Genomic DNA, 19,739 nt, shown 5'->3' on the forward strand with positions numbered 1-19,739 from the left:
TTCCCTCAAGGCTTTATGTACTCACAAAACTTTCTATGATTTGATTGCTCTGATGAAACTTTTCAGAGAATGAAATGAATGAAATAAGAACAAGTAATTTGGGACACCTGGGTGGCTCGGTTGGTTAAGGGTCTGCCTTCAGCCCGGGTCATGATCCTGGGGTCCTGGGATTGAATCTTGCATCTGGCTCCCTGCTCGATGGGCAGCCTGCTTCTCCCTCTTAATCGCTTGTGCTCTTGCACGTGCACACTCTTCCTCTCTCTCTCAAATAAAATCTTAAAAAAAAAAAAAAAAAAGAACATGTCGTTTTTCAGACTACGTGTCTTGATTTCTGGTTCAGAAACATCCTCCCTTGCTGACATCCACACAGCAGGAGTCACCTTGACCCTCTAAACCAACCACAGTGTGCCCTCAGGAAAGATGTGGCCTCAGTCCCCTCCCCTGAAATGTGGTGGCAGGAGGGAGCAGCAGAGAGAAGGATCAGAAAAGATCAAAGTTCCCGAGTCCCCTCCCCAGGTGGAAGGTTGAGGTGGTGAGAGCATTTTTTGGCTTGAAAGGACCTGGCCCAAGAAAGGAAGCTCAAGGATCAGGAGGGTTTGATTGTATCAGCGGTCAAGAACAAAGGATTCTGATTTGGTTACAGCTGGGTCTGAACCTTTGCTCAGACACATCTCCCTTCAGGCAGGTCAAAACTAACTGCTTTCAGCCCAGGGCGTGATCCCAGAGTTCCAGGATCGAGTCCCACCTCGGGCTCCCTGCATGGAGCCTGCTTCTCCCTCTGCCTGTGTCTCTACCTCTCTCTCTCTCTCTCTCTGTGTCTCTCATGAATGAATAAATAAAAGACACACAGAGAGAGAGAGAGAGAGAGAGAGAGAGGCAGAGGGAGAAGCAGGCTCCATGCAGGGAGCCCGAGGTGGGACTTGATCCTGGAACTCTGGGATCAGGCCCTGGGCTGAAGGCAGACACTCAACTGCTGAGCCACCCAGGCGTCCCAATAAGTAAAATCTTTAAAAAAAAAAAAAAAAAAACTTACTGTGGAAGGATCCACAATGTCCATCGACAGATGAATGGATAAAGAAGATGTGATCTATATACACAATGGAATATCACTCAGCCATCAGAAAGGGTGAATACCTATCATTTGCTTCGACGTGGATGGAACTGGAGGGTATGATGCTGAGTGAAGTAAGTCAATAGGAGAAGGACAATCATCATATAGTTTTACTTCTACGGGGAATATAAGAAATAGTGAAAGGGACTATATAAGGGAAAGGAGGGAAATCGAGTGGAGAAAAATTAGAGAGGAAGACAAACCATGAGAGACTCCTAACTCTGGAAGACAAACACAGGGTTGCAAAAGGGAGGGATAGTGGGGGGATGGGGTGACTGGGTACGGGCACTGAGGAGGGCACGTGATGGGATGGGATGAGCACTGGGTGTTATATGTTGTCAAACTGAATTTAAATAAAATATTATATAAAAAAAACAGACCAGTTAGAACCAAAAAAAAAAAGACAAAAACAAAAATCCAACAACAACAAAAAAACTAACGTACCCCGTGTCTCGTGCATTTTCTGTAAAATCATCAAGAGCATTCTGTGCAATAATGTAAAAACACTTGGCTTTGTATCTGTTACTGAGAGAGGACTCGGAGGCTAGGGGGCTGAGAAAGGGGAGAAAGGGGGCTAGCAGTAGTGGTAGTGACAGCACTGGGAGTCTGCAGCAGAGAGGACTTTTGGGACCAGCACCTTCACTGCCCCTGAGATCCTGTTACCACCAAGGACTGTCACCAGGCCTCTCTCACCCCCTCCCAGTTCACACACCTGAGCAGGTGCAATCAGAGGCCAAGGAGCTGAAATGCTCAAACATCAGAAAACACTAAGAATGAAGATGATTCCAGATGGAGGGTTGACACTGTGGGAATCTGAGACCCCCCAAGGCCCCCGAAGCCAGCCGGATCTCTTCCGTTGGTCGCATCCTGCAGAAGAGATCTAGAGCTCTGCCTCCAGCCTGTGGCCTGCCCCTCTGAAAGGCCTCTTCTCATCTCCATTCGGCTGCTTCTATCCATTACCCCTGAATGGAAATGGAAGCTTAATTTTTCTCGCTTGAAACCATTAACACTCTGGGCCCTTGACAGGAAACACAGCTCAGCTTTAATTAGCCACAGCAAGCTCCCCGCATGAGCTTCTAGCACAGCCTGGGGACTTCAAAGATAAAAGCTTCCCCATTCTCTCTAATCACAGCTATTAATGAGCCAATTAAGGCTTTCTCTGGGGCCGAGGCGAGCCCCTCGCTCAGTACGGTGGGCACACAGCTCTGCCTGCCGTGGGGAAGCTTGAGGATGCCTGGGGTGGGCCGCCCCAGCCCCGCAGCTCCTATGCTGTGAGCCTTAGGGTGGGATGAATGTCCTCTCTGGGCCGCTTTCTGCAACACAGGAGAATAACGCTGTTCCCCCCGAGGAGCAATTATGGTAACAGGAATAATTACAAGTCAGGGATTCTCAACCTTTAGCATGCTTCGGAATCACCAGGAGGCCTTATTAAAACTCTTTGCCGGGCTCCACCCCAGGTTTCTGACTCAGTTGGTCTGGAAGGGGTTGCCTGCAAGGAAACTTGTTCCCAGGCGGGGGTGCTGCTGTCGGTTGGAGCACACATTTTAAGAAGCATTGCTCTAGACAACAAGTGTGCGATATTACTTGAAGATTTTGATTACACTCCCGTCTATAAATGCCCCGTCACCTCCTTTTGCTTCACCCGCCTCATCTGACAGTTTCCAGAAGTCTCCCATCTGGGCTGTCAACACTTGCACACAACAGCATTTGTCACGCTGAGGTGGCCTAACAGTGGATAGCACTCCAGGTGTGCTTCTTCGGGAGGGGAAATGGGTCGGGGCTCCCCGATTCCAGAGACTTCAGACACCCTGGAGTCCTTGAAGTCTTCTTGGCCGATGCGCTGTGTGGTGGATGTTGAGACAGAGATGTGCAGAAAGGAGGACACTGCGGTGAGGGAACGTGAGCCAAGGGTGGCACTAGGATGATACCTGTGGCCTGTGGGGGACTCTTAGAATCTTCTTTTCTTTTCTTTTCTTTTTAAGATTGCATTTATTTAGTTGGCAGAGAGAGGGCCGGCATGTGTGTGCAAGTGCACGCAGGGGAGGGGCAGAGGGAGAGCAGACTCCCCGCTGAGCAAGGAGCTCACTGTGGGGCTCCATCCCAGGACCTGGGATCATGACCTGAGCCGAAGGCAGATGCTTAATCCACTGAGCCACCCAGGTGCCTCTGGTTGGAATCTTCCAAAGAATCTTCCAGCTGAAGTCTGACTGAGATCCCACATGCTGCATTCTGCGGTTCCTAAGGCAACCGAGACAGACTGGTTCAGCTACTGCTTCCTGCCTGCAGGGCCCCACAGCTTGACTGGACGCTGTTTTCGTGGCTTTACAGACAGACAGACTTCTGCGGTCAAAGCACAGTTCAGGTCGTTAGGATGTGGGGTCTCACCTAGGGCTGTTGCCACCCTGTCTAGACCCCTCGGTGTGCTCAGCCCCACCCCCACCCCACCCGACCCTTCCTCTGACCTCCTCGCATCCATGCCTGCTTCAGCCTTCACAGCCCACCTGAAGCTCCGCAGAGAGCTGGTTTCTGGGCCCTCCCCGCCCCCCACCTTTGCCTTACAGGCAAAGCAGCCCAGAACGCGTGCCCAGGGGCTATGGAGGATGTTGGCAGCTATGCCGTGCCCCAGGGACAGCTGAGCTAAGTAAAATAAGTCAGGAATCATCTCTGCAGACCGTCTCAGAACCTTCAATATGCTACTGTGGAGATCCAGAAGGGATGCTTACCAAGCAGCGTTTCCCAAACTAAGTTCATCACAGAATGGATACTTTTTTGAAACTAAGAGGATCTTGCTTCAGTACAAAGGAGCTGGCTAAGCTTCTGATTCCAGAAGACCTGGGCTCCAGTTCTGGACCTCGTACCACTGGGAGCCTTAGTCCCTTGGTCTGTAAAATGGAGAGAGTGGGCCTTCCCCTGGGGGCTCTTAAAAGGCTCCAGTGGGGTGATACAGTGATATATGAGAGTGAGGTACACAGCAGGGGCTCGATAAATGTGTATTTTCTCCTGCCCCTATTGCCTTTCCCGGTGCAAGCTTACAACCTGAGTGTGCTGCAGGTACCTGGCATATGAGAGTGAAGCCACACTCAAATACATGGGGGGGGGGGGGGGGGGTTGGAGGAATGAGCGCTCACAAGGGACCAGACCATCCAAGCAGGCTTCCTAGAAGCGAGTCTTTGCTAGGAGAGATTCTGAAACTAGTTCTCCAGCAAAGGCCTGGGCAGGGAGGAGGTTAGGGGAGGCTTTGTGAGCTACACCTCTCTGCAAGCAAGCTACAGCAGGACTCCTTTGCTTTATTTTCCTTTTCCACCCTGGAGGCCCATTTCCCCACCAAATCCAGCCGACGCAGCACTTGCCTTCCCCTCCCACGGCTTGAACTTGGCCAACATCTCAAGTTCCCGAGGTGTGAGCCTCCGAGTGGGGCCCTCCTGGCTTGTGGAAAATCACTGGGCCCACAGAAGCCAGCTGTACCAATGCCCTCAGGAAGCTCAGGTCAGCACCTAGGGTGCTGGCCCAGACCCCACCTATGCAACCCTGGCCATGGGGGTGGGCAGGGAGGAGTCCAGTCAAGGCTGAGGAGGAAGCAGCACTACTGATTCTCTCCCCTCACCCGTCACTCTTCCTCTCTGGTGCCCCTGTCCCCACGATCAACCATTTCCAGAGACCCTATGTTGAACCAGGCTCATCTCATTTAACCAACTCATTTAATCTCTATAACATCCCTGAAAACTAGAATTATATTTCTCATTTTACTCCTGAGAAAAGGGGGAATCCGCCTGAAGCCAAGCCCGTCTGGTCCGAAGTGCAAGCTCTGTCCACTGGCCTCACAGAGCCGTGGATTTCTCCTGGTGCTTTTCCTAGTGTGGCTCGTCCCCACCTCCAGGAAGCCTCCCTACTCATCCCCTGAGGCTGCGCTTATCTCCACAGTTGGAACTATAACACTCCTCTCCCATGGATCTGTATTTCCTGGGAGAAAGGACTGGCTCTGTGTCCCACACTGTGTCCCTAGCAGCTGGCACAGCACACACAGTGATCTCTGTCAAGGGAAGAGGTGACATGTGATTTTTGAGATTACACGGACGTGTCACATGTCCAGCATCCCCTGCCAGTTCTGTGTTGCTCGGTATCTCCCAACTCCACCCTTCCTCACCCTCCCTCACACCACCCCGGGCCCAGCTCACAGGTGCTGGCTGACTCAACTCTCCTAAGGGTCATCTGTTTTACCCACTGCGACCCAGCTTGCTAGATGTCAGCAGGACCTCAAATATTCATAAGCAGACCCCTGTGGCCGGACGCTCGGTTGGGGGGTGCTCTATAAGATCTCAGCTCCAATTTTCTTCCTCCAAATGAGTTGCAGTCCACAAGACCTCGTCAGACCTGACGCTCACCCCACCACCCACCGAAACCCGCTTCAGTGACTAGCCAAGGTGCCAGGGAAATTATGAAAACCATGTGACAGGTAAATGGCCGCGCCTGCAACTTTCTTAGGTTTCAAAGCGAGGATGGCTTGCTCCAGCGTGTGGGCTGGGAATTCAGGCTTGCAAGCACTTTCCAGAAAGCACAGGGCACAGCAGACCCTTACAGGTTTCGGCGTTTCCCTTCAGTGGAATCCAACTGGGCCTCTTGCCCCTGGGGACCAAGAATGGTCATGAAACTGGCTCCCTTCAAACACTGTGGCTTTGTTCCCTTGCATGAAGAGCAGACATGCAAATGGGTCCTGAGCCAAAATAGGAGCAAAGTAAGCAGGTCACGGGGTTCCAGAGCTGGAAAGCACCTTCGGCCACTAAGTCCAATCTTTTCACTCTTCAGAAAAGGAAACTGAGGCCTAGAGTCAAACAGCTTCTTGGAGATTGAGCCATGGCTAGAGTGAACATATTGGTATCTCTCTAAAATTTGGAAAAGTGAGTGATAAATGCCCATGAAGAATTGTGTCCAGAAGCTTCTGTTTGTGTTGGCTGGTAGAAATACAATAGGTACATGGGGCTGGGCTTACTCTATCTGTGGATGAGTTGGGCATGGCCTGGTGAGGTCTATAAAGACAGCGAAGGCTGGTTTGGATCCCTATCCAGATGCTTTGTGTACCAGCCTCTGGCCACCTGGCTCCTTCCCCTAGGGACCTGGATGCCCAGAGAGCTCACAGGTACACGATATCCCAGAACAGAGCTCAGCCTGCGCAGCAGGTTGCTGTTGGCATGGGGAGAAGAGAATCTCCAGCTGTTATACATCAGGCTGTTTGTTTCTAAGCGTCCCTGAAATTACCTGTAAGAGCATTTCCCACACCTTGATAATACTGGGGCTCGTATAGGTCCCTAAATAAACATACACTGAGCAACTCATAGATGTGCTAGCACCTCAACGTCTCCCTATTGACATAATGGAGACAAAGTCCTTCCCAGGATGCCCGTCTGTGCTTCTCTGATCCACCTCTCACTTATTATCTCTGAAAACTCACCAGCACGTGCCACTCATGGCCATCATGCTGAAAACATCATCTACTTTTTTGCCTCTGAATTTTTTTTTTTTTTAACTTTCTGGAATGTTCTTTTCTCTTTCTCTATCTGGAAGACTTCTCATCTTTCTCTATAACCCAACGACCCAGAGAAGTGTCACCTTCTCTGTCAGGTCTTCCTATTCCCGATCCCCAGACAGTTGTACCTTCAGAATAGATCTCCAAGCTGACCCTTTTCACCATCCGCACTGCTACCCGCCGGGTCCAAGCCACCTCATCTCTTGCCTGGTTGTTCCGGCAGGCTCCTGACTGGTCTCCCTGCTTCGGATCTTTTCCTACTATGAAGTGTTCTCTAGGCAGCAGCCAAAGTGGTGTTCTGTACATCATAAATCGGATCGGATCATTCTGTGCTTAAAACGCTCAGATGGCTTCTCATTGCAAAACTTATAACATCTCCCCAGCCGGTGTCTATTGTCACATTATCCTTTCCGCCTTACTCTTCACGTTCCAGCCACGGTGACCACCGTCTTGTTCCTTGAACAGACCAAGCCTACTCAGGGACCACTGCCTTTGTGTGTCCGTGGGAGGGGACTCCCCACCCCACCAGATCCTCATAATTCAGGTTGTGGCTCAAATATTACTTCGTGGAGAGACCTTCCCTGGCCATTCTAACTAAAGGAGCCTCCCTTTAGTTTAGGTTTTACTGTCCTTGCAGCAATCATCCCTATATCAAGTGATTATATGTATTTATTTGTTTCCATGTCTTCTGCTGTGATATAGGCTCAATGACTGCAAAGATGTCATCTCTCTTTACGGACATGTCCCCAGTGCAGAGAACAGTCCAGGTGTCGAGTGGGACTTCAGTAATGAATTCTAGGAATGACTGCCTCAGATGGTGCCCCAGAATCCAAAGCTGCTGGGGAAAGGAAATCTCTGTGGACTTCCGATGGGAAGGGAAACCTGGATGAGCCATAGAAAGATGGCAGGGTTTGTGTAGGTAGGAGAATCAGAGTCGGCATCTCAGGAGGTTGGCCTGGCCAGGAGCCAAAGTTGAGTGGTTGGAAAGAGAGAAGGGTGCAAGAAAGAGAACGCCTAGAGCGGGGGAGAGGGGAGACTTGCCCACCAGACAAGAGAGCCCCTTTTCTTCACTCAACTTTGCACTATTTCCAAATCTAGCCCGGCAGCCCTCCTTTGCACGCACACAGGGTGTCACAGAATAGCATGGCAAATGGAAGTGAAGCTCCCCTCTGCCGGGCAGAGCCATGTCCAAGCCAGTACAGGCTCTCAGAGGAGCCAGGCAGAGTTATCCTGGATGTGCAAGGATAGCAAGTTCCAGAGTCTTTGCCTGCAAATGGGTGTAGTGGAACCCAGCCACAGAATCTTTGAATGACAGACTTGAAGAGCACGCTGCTCTACAGGACTACGGTGGCTTTCCAGTCCAGCCTCCAACGCCCTTTAGTGTTCTGTTCAAAATGCCACCGGTTGCTCCTTGCACGCCTCCAACGACAGAGCACTCCCCACTCAAGTTGCTGGAAGCTCTGATGCTCTGAACGTCTTCCTGGCACGGAGATGGGTCTAGCCTCCCTGGAGCACCCTGAGTTACTTCATTCTGACTCTGGGACTGCCTACTCTGCCCCTGGGTGGCATGGTGAGCACACACACACACACACACACACACACACACACACACACGGCTGCCACCACACCCCACACTCCGGGCTCCTGTGCCCTTTCCCATTGGTGTAGCCTCAATCCTCTCCCGGCCCTCAGCACCTCCTCTGGGCTCACCCTACTTTGTCACTACTCTGCTTCCCTTGCACTGGGGAAAGTCTCCACAGGAGGGTGCCAGCCACCCTGGGAGTCCATCACAGCCTTTTAGCTCCTACATGAAGACCCTACTGCATGGCTGGGGGGATGTGAGATGGTGTTGTCGCTCTGGAAAATGGCATGGCAGTTCCAACAAAAACGTTAAATGTAGATCTACTGTGTGATCCATCAATTCCACTTTGGGGGTCAGAATACCCCCAAAAGAACTGAAAGCAGGGCCTCGAACACGTGCACCCCACACTCATTGCTGCATTGCTCACAGTAGCCCACAGGTAGAAACAACCCATACACCCACCAACAGTGGAATGGATAAACGAAATGTGGTATTTACATATGATGGGATGTTATTCAGCCTTAAAAAGAAACAAGATTCCAACACAGGCTACGGCATGATGAGCCTTGAAGACGGTAAGCTAAGTGGACTAGATCACACACACAGAACAAATATTGTGTGATTCCATGTCCATTAGGTACCTAGAACGGGCAAATTAATACAAATCAAACGTAGAATGGTGGCTGCCAGGAGCTGTGGGGAGAAGAAAGTAGATGCAGAGTTTCTGCTTGGGAAGATGAGAATGTTCTGTAGATGGGTAGTGGGGATGGTTGCACAAGAGTGTGAATGTACTTAACGCTACTGAAGTGTGCACTTGAAAATGGCTAAAATAGCAAATTTTGTGTTATGTATATATTACTACCATAAAAAAAATTTTTTTTAAAAAGACCACACATATCTACCCCTCATTTCCTGCCAAAGAGGAATCAAGTACCAGACATTTGTAAAATACTAAGCACAGGGACCGTCTGACATGCTACAGGCCATTGGGATTAGCAGTAGAGACTGTCCTTGTTCCTAACAACACGAACAGCCAAGTGCTAGGCCAAGCAATTACCATGGATTGCTTTATTTAATCCACACAGCCTTCTCAAGTAACTATCGTTGTACCAATTTGACAAATGGAACTGACACTTAAGAGGCTAAGCAGCTTGCTTAAGATTGCACAGGGACAGATTCCAGATTCAAATGTGAACGCTTGATTCCAGAGACTAGGTTCCCAATCGTACTTGACTACTGCTTGAAGAAACTTAAGAAATGTTTAAGAGCAAGAAACCACACACATACCCCCTAAGATGGTTTGCTGGGTGACATGTGTGCAAAGATTTGTGGCAGAAGGGAGCAGCTATTAATTCCACAAGCGCACTCACCGGTCTGTTCTTGATCGATGTTTGTTGAAGCAGTAAGTGTTGGGTGACCATCAGCGGGTCCTGAAGAAGTCAGGTTTCCTGGGGGAGGTGGTGTGTCAGCCGGACCCTGCAGTGTGGGAAGAAGGGAGGGAGGGGGACCTCCATCTCCACTTTGCCCAGAAGCCTGTGCCAACCTCCAGGCTGTGCACCTGTGCCCACCTCCTCCACACCGAGCGTCCTTGTAGATGGCACCCGTACCATCCTTGGTTCACTGTCTACCACTCCACTAGGTGGGCACTCCTGGTGGGCAGGGCCCGTCTCCCCCCCTCTGCGCCCAATGCCCAGCCAGGAGCTGGCCCAGAGGCAGCGCTCTGGGGTCCCTCGCGGGAGAAATGAACGAAGGAAGAGTGCTGGAGAAACCCTACAGAAGACTTCAACCTTGGGGAGCTCTTGTTCAATTCTCCTTATTTCCCTATAATTAGAACCAATTCCCCGTTAGCTCAGTTTCCACTCCCGAAGGTGGAAGGAATTCAGGAAACTTCTACCAAGATGCCGAGCCCCGTTCTCAGTCTGACTGTCTAGACATATGACCTGCAGGCTGCCCTTGGCGTGATCTTGCAGAACCGGTGGGGGCCGCAGCAGCAGCTGGTGCGTGTTACCTCCGGGGCTGGCAAGGCCTTCCATTCTTCCATTCTCAGGAGTCCCAACCCCGGGAGCAGCAGCCCTGACCCAATGGCTGAGGCGCACACCTGACTGGCAGTGGCCCGCACAGGTGAAGGCTGGGCTGCGGCCACAAAGCCCGACCCTGGGGCTGGTGGGCAGGGTGGCCGTGCACAATTTGGGTTGAATGCAAAGTAACTGGGGTTCCCCGGAGGTGTGCGTCAGGGCCACACTGGGGCGGGGGGTGAGGCTGCTGGGGCAGGCTTGTGGCTGCGGCCACCTCCCCAGCTGTGCCAGCGCCTGCCGCCCTCGGAGCCTGCCAGCCTGCTGCGTCTGGCCCATGGCCTGCACCCCGCACCCCGCACTGCTGGCCTGCCCTGTGTCTCGGCTTAACGTCTCTTGCTTCCAAGACAGCAGCCCGGTGTGGAGGAAGGAACACAGGACAGACCTGGGTTCAAACCTAGATTCATCACATTCATTGGCTGTGTGACTGCAGCACAGCTACTCTGTCTCCTGGAGTTCCAACCTTCTCCTCTGTAAACTGGGGATAATAAAACCTACTTTTAGGGAAGATTAAATGAGATCATAGTTATAAAGTGCTTCAAACGGTGGCTGGCACATAGTCAGTTTTATATAAATGTTTGCTAAGTGAACTTATCTCACTACCCCAAGTATCAGCCTTGGGACTTCGGAGATAGTTTAAAAAAAAAAACAAAACAGAAGGTCGTAGGATAAATAAAGAACTGAGAATTGGATCTGCGCCGTCCCATCGCCGTGAACAGATGGTGTGGCTCTGGGTAAGTGCCATGCCTTCTGGGGGCCTTGGTTTTCTGTCTGTACAATGGGAGTGCATGACACGTTATCCTGAGGGTGTCCTGTGGATTGAATATGCTGGGACACCAGAGCCCACGATACCAGAGCCCCCCTGTCCATCCTCAGGGGGGTGTAGCTTTGGCCCACATCATCCCCAGCTACTCCTGATCCCTGGAGGATCTGGGACTGCTGTGCTGCAGCACTCAGGCCTCTTGGAAATGCCTGGGCCAGGGATTGTCAATGTGGATTAGTTCTGGGAAACACGGACGGCCAGCAGAGTGTCCCCAGGGAGGGCGCTTATCCTGCCTGGCCACCGAGGGGGTGGGCCAAACATTCCAGTCGGCCAAGTGGCCTCAGGGGAGAATTTAGAGAAAAGGGCAGTGGGAAGCTGGTGCTGGAGGTCTCTTAATCCCAGGGAATTTAGAGCCACCGCAAAGTGGACTCCTAAATGAGCAGGGATTTGCTTCTCCTCCCAGCTTCACCAGACTGCTTCTGCAGAGAGGTTTTAAATAGCAAAGGTGACTTGGCTTGATTTGGCCAAGCTTACAGTGGGACACATTCCTCCTTTGGTTCCCAGGGCTAGGAAATGGCCTGGTGGGGGGGGGGGGGGGGATGGAGGTGAGCTGGGAGAAAGGAGATGGGGGTCTTCTCAGGCGTCCCAGGTAGGGACATAAAATGTGCCAAACCAATGCAGCAGAGGGTCCCCTGGACCATTACAGGGCATTTTCTGGCTTAGGAGCCCTCAGAGTTGTCTTACTGATTCTCCTGCGTGTTGGAACTGAGTCCCATGGAAGAAGAGAGGCCTGCTCAAGGTCAGTCTTGAGCAAAGTAAGTCAGTGGCACAGCCGGGGCTAAGGCCTGGGTCTCCTGACTCTAAAGTTAGCTGACCCTTACTCCTTAGACACACAGTTTCTGCACCAGTTACAACCAGCGTAAGCCAGTGCATGTTTTATTCAGTGCACATTTCCCGGGCCTTTGCCACTTGCAGGTCCTCAGCTAAGCCCGGGGAGGGGTGGGGCTGGGATGGGACAGAGATGACCCAGAGGCCACCCTTGTCATCCAGCTACCAGGGCAGGGTGTCAGCAGCCTGAGAACATGCGCTTTAGGGAGAGGAAATAGAGGAAAGGGTGCACATTTGGCCAGAGCGGGGAAGGGGCTGTGAGCCGGGAGCTCAGAGCTGCTCCTGAGTTCCGTTTGATCATTTTCACTGGCCTTATCTCCCGTATTAGCCGCAGTGAGGGTTTAAGGCTCCCTCATTAGTCAGGGAGCACCATCAAGCCAGCTCTCTAAGGCAGTGGCTTCTCTCCCAAGCCCAGCAGGACCCCCGCTGAGTCTCCTTCCAGGGGCCTTCTGGTTGGTCCCAGCCGGGCTGCTGCCTGACTCAGGTGAATCATCTCACCCGGTGTTCCTGGGTCCCGGGCTCCTGGGCTCATGCTTCCTGCCCACTGCTGCTAGAGTGGCCTTTCTGCAGCAAAACATCTTCAGGAGCTGAGCCTTGTGGAAACCTGACTTTGCCCCCCCCCCCCCATTCTCTTCAGGGCTGCCCTGGGGCAGGTGCAGCTGGAGAAGTTCGGCAGCCGCAGGCGTCAGGGGGAGCAACACAGCGGGTAGCTTGTTCCAACTCTGAGGGAGGCAGCACGATCCACAAGCTTTGGGTCCTGTGTTCTAGCAGGGGCCGAGCGCAGGGGGTGGTGGGGGAGGAAGAGAGAATGGGGTCCCCCATCTTGGGAGGTGTGTACTCAGGGTCTTGAAGGCCTGGTGCATGCTTGGACACTGCAGAGGGCGTCTAGGCATCAAACAGGCCCCAAATTCCAGAGCAGGTCCTAAGATTGCAAGCACTTCCATGCCCTGGCTCTAGTTCCATGTCTGCATCCCTTCTTGGGTAAGGAGCAGTTGGAGAGCATTTGTGATGAATAAGCATGTGAGTCTGATTCGTCTTTGCCTCTTAGCCGTTAGTACAGAGCCTAGCGCTCACTAGTTCAGAAGCGCTTGCTGAGTGAAGGAGTGACTCGTGAGTTTCTGAGGTCCCAGAACTGCTCCAGGACTGGCCCCGGCCTCTCCAGTGGAGGGGTGATGGGGACTCAGGGGTGGAGACAAGGCCCCCCTCTGGCGGCCAGTCCCCCGGACCTCCCTCACTTCAAAGGACTTGTAGATAAGAAGGGCTTTCTGGGCTAAGTGAGATCTGGCCCTCCCCTCCCATGGCCTCCCTGACACACACACCAAATGTGCACATGACGGTCTAGCTTCCTTATCTGCCTAGGCTCAGATTTGGCACCCTGGGACTTGAAAGGCTGAGAGAGCAACTGATGGTCCATCCAGATGTCCTTAAAGGCTTCCAGCTGTGGACCACAGGACATTGTTTCTTCCTAGGTGCCAGTCCCGACTTCCACCTGCACGAAGGTGTGAGGCCCTGCTTGGATGGGAATGAAAGAGGCTACACTGGAAACCAAAATTGGGAAGGCAGAGGATCCCATGAGAGTGACAGACCAGACTGGAAGGATCCCAGGAGAATGCAAGAAGACCCAGAAGGTGGGGGCTCTCACCTTGGAAGGGGGGGGGGGGGTTCCCTGCAACAGAGTCCTTCAGTCATGTGATGAGCGGATGCTTGCATGGCTGGCGGGATGGATGGTGGTCCATTCAAGGATGTATTGGATGCTTCCTTAGACCCTGTGCAGTGAGTCAGATCCGGCCTCCGTCGCCAAGGAGCTCAGAACACACAGGCAGTGACATCGCAGTTACAATTCAACTTGGGGATGAGCCTTGAGAGATGCAGGGGGTGGTGGCCACAGGCCAAAGACAAGATTGCTCAGTGGGGTTCGGGTGTCACTCCTTGGGGGTCAGAGATGCTCTGAGCATGTTGTGAACCACCTTAAGACAAAATTCAAAATGATCAAATATGTTGGCTGGTGTTAAATTTGTGCCTTACAAATTGGATTTCAGCATGGTTAAGAGAGAGCAGGCCTAAAAGTTCATGAAAAGCTTATGGAAAAAATTGAGAAAACTGGATCTCTTAATAGGGTGTGTGTGTGTGTGTGTGTGTGTGTGTGTGTGTGTGTGTGTGAATTGAAAACTTGAAGGGGAAGAGAACTCTCTATGGTCTTTTATTTAATCCGATCCATGTGAGGTTATTCCACATACTACTCATGTGAGAACACTTGGGTTCAGGGAGGTTGAGTAGCTCACTCAAGGCCACACAGACAAAGCGGCAGAGCTGGGATTTGGTGCCATAGCTCTGACTTGAAAGTCAGCAGATCTTTCCTAAATCCTGTGGGTCTTAAGATTTACATCAGCAAAAGGCCCCGAGATGCAACTGCTCAAAGTCTAGACCCCATCAGAACAGAGATGGAAGGTCTTAAGTCCGAACAAAGACCTGGAAGCAGGGGCCAGCTCAGTGGAGAAGCAATTATTGTTCAGCACAAGGTTGGGAAGGGAGACTGGGCCAGTCATGGGGGTTTTGAACACCACACCCAGAGCTGCTCATCCTCCCCAGTGCTCCTGGGGTCCGGCTGACACCCCGTAGCTATCTGTGCAGCTGCGGATAAACCAACAAAATGCAAAAGAAGCTGGGAATGGGGGTGTGTGTGTGTGAGAGAGAGAGGGTGGAGTTGTGTGAATTCGGTTTCTGCTGTTCCTCCGAACAGAATCTATGACAAGGACGGAAATTTCAGCTAATGTGTACTGACCACTTGCTTTGTGCCGGGGACTGTTCTAAGAACTTTACATGAATCAGTTCATCCTCCCACTACCCGGTGAGGTGGATCCCGCCATGAGCCAGCTTTACAGATGAGCAAGTGCCAGAGTGGGTGCGCACCGGGGACAAATGACATGTTCACTGGATCCCAGCTCTTACGTCTATAAGACAGAGAAGTGAGCTAGATAAAATAACTCACGTGAACGGGGGCCAACACACAGTCGGTGTGAGAGAAATGTTTGTTGTTGAACTTTGGTGTGACATGAGTAATGAGGTGACAAGGCCTGTGTTTCCAGACCCTGTGGTTCCTCTGCTACCCCATCTCCCATCCCACGAGGCTAGCGCGTAGTAGGTGAGCAGTAGATGTCTGTGGAGTTCCAGGGTCCGCTGGGGCCTGGCTGCCTGGCTGCCCCTCACCCGAGGGAAAGATGGGGCGTGTTTTCTTGAGCTGGGAAGTTCCCTCCTACAGACGCTGCGTTCCTGACTCCTGCAGCTGCTCTCAAGGGGGAGAGTTTGCAGGAAGCCTGCAGGCGGGAGGGGAGGCGTGGCAGGGACCCCCTTAACAAGGCTCTGCTTCCCTTTCTGCTGGTGTCAGCCCTGGGATGGGTGGGTCCCCAGCTCTCTGGGTGGCATGTGCAAGCCTGTGTCGGCCAAGTGCCGAGGGGAAGCACATGTACCTCCCATGGCCGGGTGTATGCACAGCCTGTGCTGGTCTTAGTGCCCATTTCCCCCTACAAGTGGGTCATCTGTCCTCCAGAAACAGAATGCCTCAACTCGGGGGACTCGCGCTCTGCACTGTCAGGCTGGGAGGCTCTGACGTGGTGTCAGACAGTGAGGACGCTGCACCATGCTCTCTGCAGGGAGGCCTTTCCTTTAGCATGCACTCCCTGCCAAGGATTTCTGCAGACCTGGTGACAGGACCCTTAGGATGACAGCATCTGGTGTTGTGTGGGCCTTGGAGGGAGAGAAGGGGCGGGCGAAGCTAGCTCCTGAAACGTAAGGCTCTGGAGCAGAGGGGATAAAGAGAAAGGGTGCAGCCAGGCCGGGGGAGCAAGGATGCCGGCTGGTTTCCCAGTATCCTGTCCCTCAGGTGGTCCCCAGCGGCAAGCGGGGACAGAGGAGGTGGGTGACCTTGGAGGGCACGCACACCTGGGCCTGCTGCGAGACCCGTGCATTTGCACTGAGCTCAGTCAGCGCAGGGCTGGCCAGGGTGGCGTCCTGATGCCCTGGAGCCCTGCGGTGGGTGGAGTTATTTTTAGAGTCATGCTGCCTGCTGAGATCTGAGATGACACACCTGTGGTCAGCCAGCCAGGCTCTCAGCCCCTGGCCCAAGCAAGCCTGCGCAAGGGTGTACTCTAGGCCACCTTGGGGGTGTGAGCTCTTCTCAGGAAAGCCCCCCTCACCCTGACCTGTCAGACCTGCTAGACCCTCCTCCCGGCCCTTGTCGGAGCCTCCCAGCCGGCATCTGTTTGCACAGCTGGGGTGAGGGGAGAACATGGGTGGGGAGATGCTGCCCTCTGTGTCCTGAGGCTCTGGCCAAGTATCCTTATGCCAACTGGAAGTAGCCCAGGAGGCCGAAAAGTGCCCTGCGGCTCCATCGATGGGACCGAGTTTTGGGGGGCACGACTTTTCAGCGGCTTTATCTCTAGCAAGTCTCGGGGTCTCTACGAACCTCCATCTCCTTATCTGTAAGTGGACAAATAACACACACAGCAGTCTAGGGCACTGACCTGCCAGACACATAAGCAACCGGCCGGGTGCCTGACACAGCAGAGGTTAAAAATGTCAGTTCCCTTCCATTTCTTCTCCTGCTACGCCCTTTCTCTTGTTTTCGCTCTGCAGAGCCACTCATTCATTATTCCGACACCTACCCCCTGAGAGTGTCGTTGGCAGCAGGCCCTGTGGAGGCCATGAGGGACGACGTAGGCCCGGGCCCTCCAACAGCCGAGGGCCTCGCAGCAGGTGCAGATGGATGAGGACGGTGCCACCCAGGAAGTGGGCACAGGGGCAGCCTCGGAGAAGAGGTGTTGCCCGTATCTACTCTAGCGTCCCTCTAGCTGACATTCCTAGTGGTCCTCCTGCTTCCTGAGCAACGAGTTGGGCAGCTTCCACTCGCCCTCCTCCGTAAAGCCATCCTGGCTTCCACGCGGCCTCCCGTAAGGTGATGTCCTGAGCACCTTCCTGTCCAGCCCTTGAAGCAATGCTGTGCAAAGAGGACTAGCGTCACCACAGTTCAGAGATGACACACTGGGACTCAGAGAAGTCAGTGAACAGCGGCAGGATGCGTCTGAGTTCAGCTCCGAGTCCAAGGTTCAAGTTCCTTCCACGACACTAATTTGCCTCTTCCCCAGGCCTTCCTTCTCCCCTGGGCCCCCTCAGCCCCTCCCGGAGCAATTGTCACTTGGTTCTTTATTATTTGTTTACAGAACCGTCGTCTCCACCAGTGGAGAAAACAGCCTTTGGGAGCTGGACCGGATCTGATCGCTGTCGGCGACCAGGGGCCCAGCGCAGGTCTGGTCTGGGACGGAACAGGAATTGGTGAACATGTGCTGCGACGAAGCCGATGACAAGCATGGCACAGCAGTCTCCCGCCTCACTCGGGCTGTGTGCTGGGACCTTGACCCCTCTCTCTGGATTCTACCCTGGGGGCATGACCCCACCCTGCTGGCCGGGGTCTCTCCCTTCCTCCTCTCTTCCTGGTTCCAGGAACTTGGGGGCCAACAGGATGTAACAGGGCAGGATGTGTGGTGGCCACAGAGTCCAGCCAAGCGGGCCAACCCGGGAGGTGAGGCCGTGAGCTCCTGACTCACGCTGAGGTGAGCACGGAGGCCAGGGCAGGGAGACACGCCTGACAAGAAGTCACAGCTCATAAACCCAGTGAAACCCAGGAAAGCTTTGGAAACGAGCTTAAAGAATTTAGGGTTGAGAAAAGGCCTCAGAGAATCCGTCCAAAAAAGCAGGAGGCGGATCTAGCTGATTCCTCAGATGTGGACCCGGCTGTTGTTGGCGTCTAAGTGGCTGCTTCTCCTCCCTGCCAGAGCCCGGCTACACAGGGCCCATTTGCTTGGGTCCCAGCAGCCTCTGGGCTGTGGGAGCCTGGGAAGGAACTCACCCAGGGGAGCCACTGACAGATCGTCGGGGGCCCGACTTTGGGTGGGAGCTTGGTTCCCCGGGTAGACCAGACAGCGGCTGGGGAGGACTAGCCCCCGTGATGGATGCTCTGAGACCTCATCGACTTGCCTCTGCTCTATCTCCACTGCTCACTCTCCAGCTTCAGGCCCACCTCCTTGCTCTCCCCTGGGTCACTGGCCAGGGTGCAGGGGGCAGAGGGGCTGGCAGACTCGGGAGGGGGGGATGGGGAGGCTCAAGCCACCGGTTCATGAGTCAGCTCAGCTGTGGCTCCCCCATCGGCTGGACTTGACACAGCGCTCAGAGGCTGGAGCTGCGGAGGAGAGCACAGGCCTTGGGGACCAGAGGACCTGGCCTCGAGCCCTGGGGCCTCCACTCACCGGCTCTGTGATCTCGGGCAAGCTGCATGACTTCTCAGAGCCTCAGTGTCACCCTATGTGAAATGGGATAATCGAATCCCCCCCCCCATGCCCAACCCATAGGTTTTTGAGAGGATCAAAGGGGAAGAGGGCTTTCAATCAGTCGCTATCAAAGGACATTATCGCTGTTCTCACCACGCAGCGGGGTAGTGGCAAAGTCCAGCTCCAGCCCAGGTGTCCTGACTCCCAGACTTTTGTTCTTCCTCTTCCCTTTCTACTCGTTATTGACCAAGCCTGGGTTCTAGCCTGGCCTGGAGGCCGAGGCATAGACTCGATGACCTCAGGTCTATCAGCCCCTCTGGGCCGGCCCGATTCAGCTCCAGGACTGGGGGCCTCTGAGAACTGAGCCATTGCTATGTTTCCCCGATTCAGTGAGGGAGCAGCGAATGTGGCTGATAAAAGCACACCTACCTGTGGATCCCTTAGCAGATCCACACAGGCTCTGGGCGTGTGATGGAGAGGCTGCAGGCCTGAGCCTGGGCCTGGAGGCATGTGCGAACTCCCTGGGGAGGTGGAACGCCCATATAAGAGATAGGAACTAAAAATATAGGGCGGAGCATCTGAGATAACAGGCTTGGTTCTGTTCATAACAGCACCTCCAGGGCCTAATGCACATTGTCAGCAGTCAATAAATACCCGTCCCACGAAGAAATAAAGAGATGAAGAAGTGGCCCAGATAATCCTGGTATGGTATCCATCCGCGCGCTGGGACTCCCACGCTCCCAGGAGACTGGGCTACCCCAACCCCGGACGGCTCCGCTGTCCCACTGTGGTTTGCCATGCTTCTCCGTCCCTGCTTGGAGACGTCAAACCACCAGTCCCACACACAAAAGTTTGCCCTCTCTGTTTTCTATAAAAATTTAACTGCCCTGGGAATTTTGCGGTGTCACATCCCTTTACCAACCATTGGAGGGTGTCCCAGGGGAGGATGACCAGGTTTGCCGACTTTTACAAGTTGCCCCATAGAACAAAATACCCACCATCCAAACTGAGCTCCTGACCTGTGCCCCTCCCAGCCTTCTGGAAAACATGGTCGAGAGGGTAACTCGACCCCAATCCATGCCTTTTCTTCTAGGAAGAGGGTGGCCAGTCTGTTTTTCTCCTCCCCCAGAGAATTCCAAGTAATACAGTATTTTCTATTTTTTTCCTTCCATATTAATCTCTCCAAGCCCTGTGAGTTCTCAGACAAGGTCCCAGAGGATAGTGAGTCAGGGTCAGACTATGAGTAGAGAAGCCCTTTCTAACGCTGAGCACTCAGAGGTGCTGAGCTCCCCATCATAGGAGGTGTGCTAGCAGAGTGAGATCACAAAAGCTCCTTGGGGGTGTGGACGTGAATTCTCAGGTATTTATTCAATGTGGGGGTTGGAAAGGGTATGAAGCCAGAAGGCAGGAGACCTGGGTTTTTAGCCCCAGCTCTCTTACTGACTTGTAGTGTGGGCCTAGTCAGGTCCCAGCCTGTCTCTG

The 19,739-nt window shown here is 53.3% G+C and overlaps 1 long non-coding RNA gene across 2 annotated transcripts in view; it reads left to right on the forward strand.

Moving 5' to 3' along the window:
- Positions 1-19,061, forward strand: part of LOC121481213 — a 42,931-nt gene extending 23,870 nt beyond the window's left edge. Inside the window, exons 2-3 of one of the 2 annotated variants that reach the window (XR_005985232.1) lie at positions 13,407-13,565; positions 17,154-19,061. This is a non-coding gene — a long non-coding RNA (uncharacterized LOC121481213). Of the gene's footprint in view, positions 1-13,406; positions 13,566-13,700; positions 13,874-17,153 lie in introns of those variants that run through there. The other variant, XR_005985231.1, reaches the window with a different exon arrangement.
- Positions 19,062-19,739: the final 678 nt, after the last annotated feature.

The sequence above is a fragment of the Vulpes lagopus genome, chromosome 23 (genome assembly GCF_018345385.1).
Source record: "Vulpes lagopus strain Blue_001 chromosome 23, ASM1834538v1, whole genome shotgun sequence".
NCBI classification, from domain to species: domain Eukaryota; kingdom Metazoa; phylum Chordata; class Mammalia; order Carnivora; family Canidae; genus Vulpes; species Vulpes lagopus.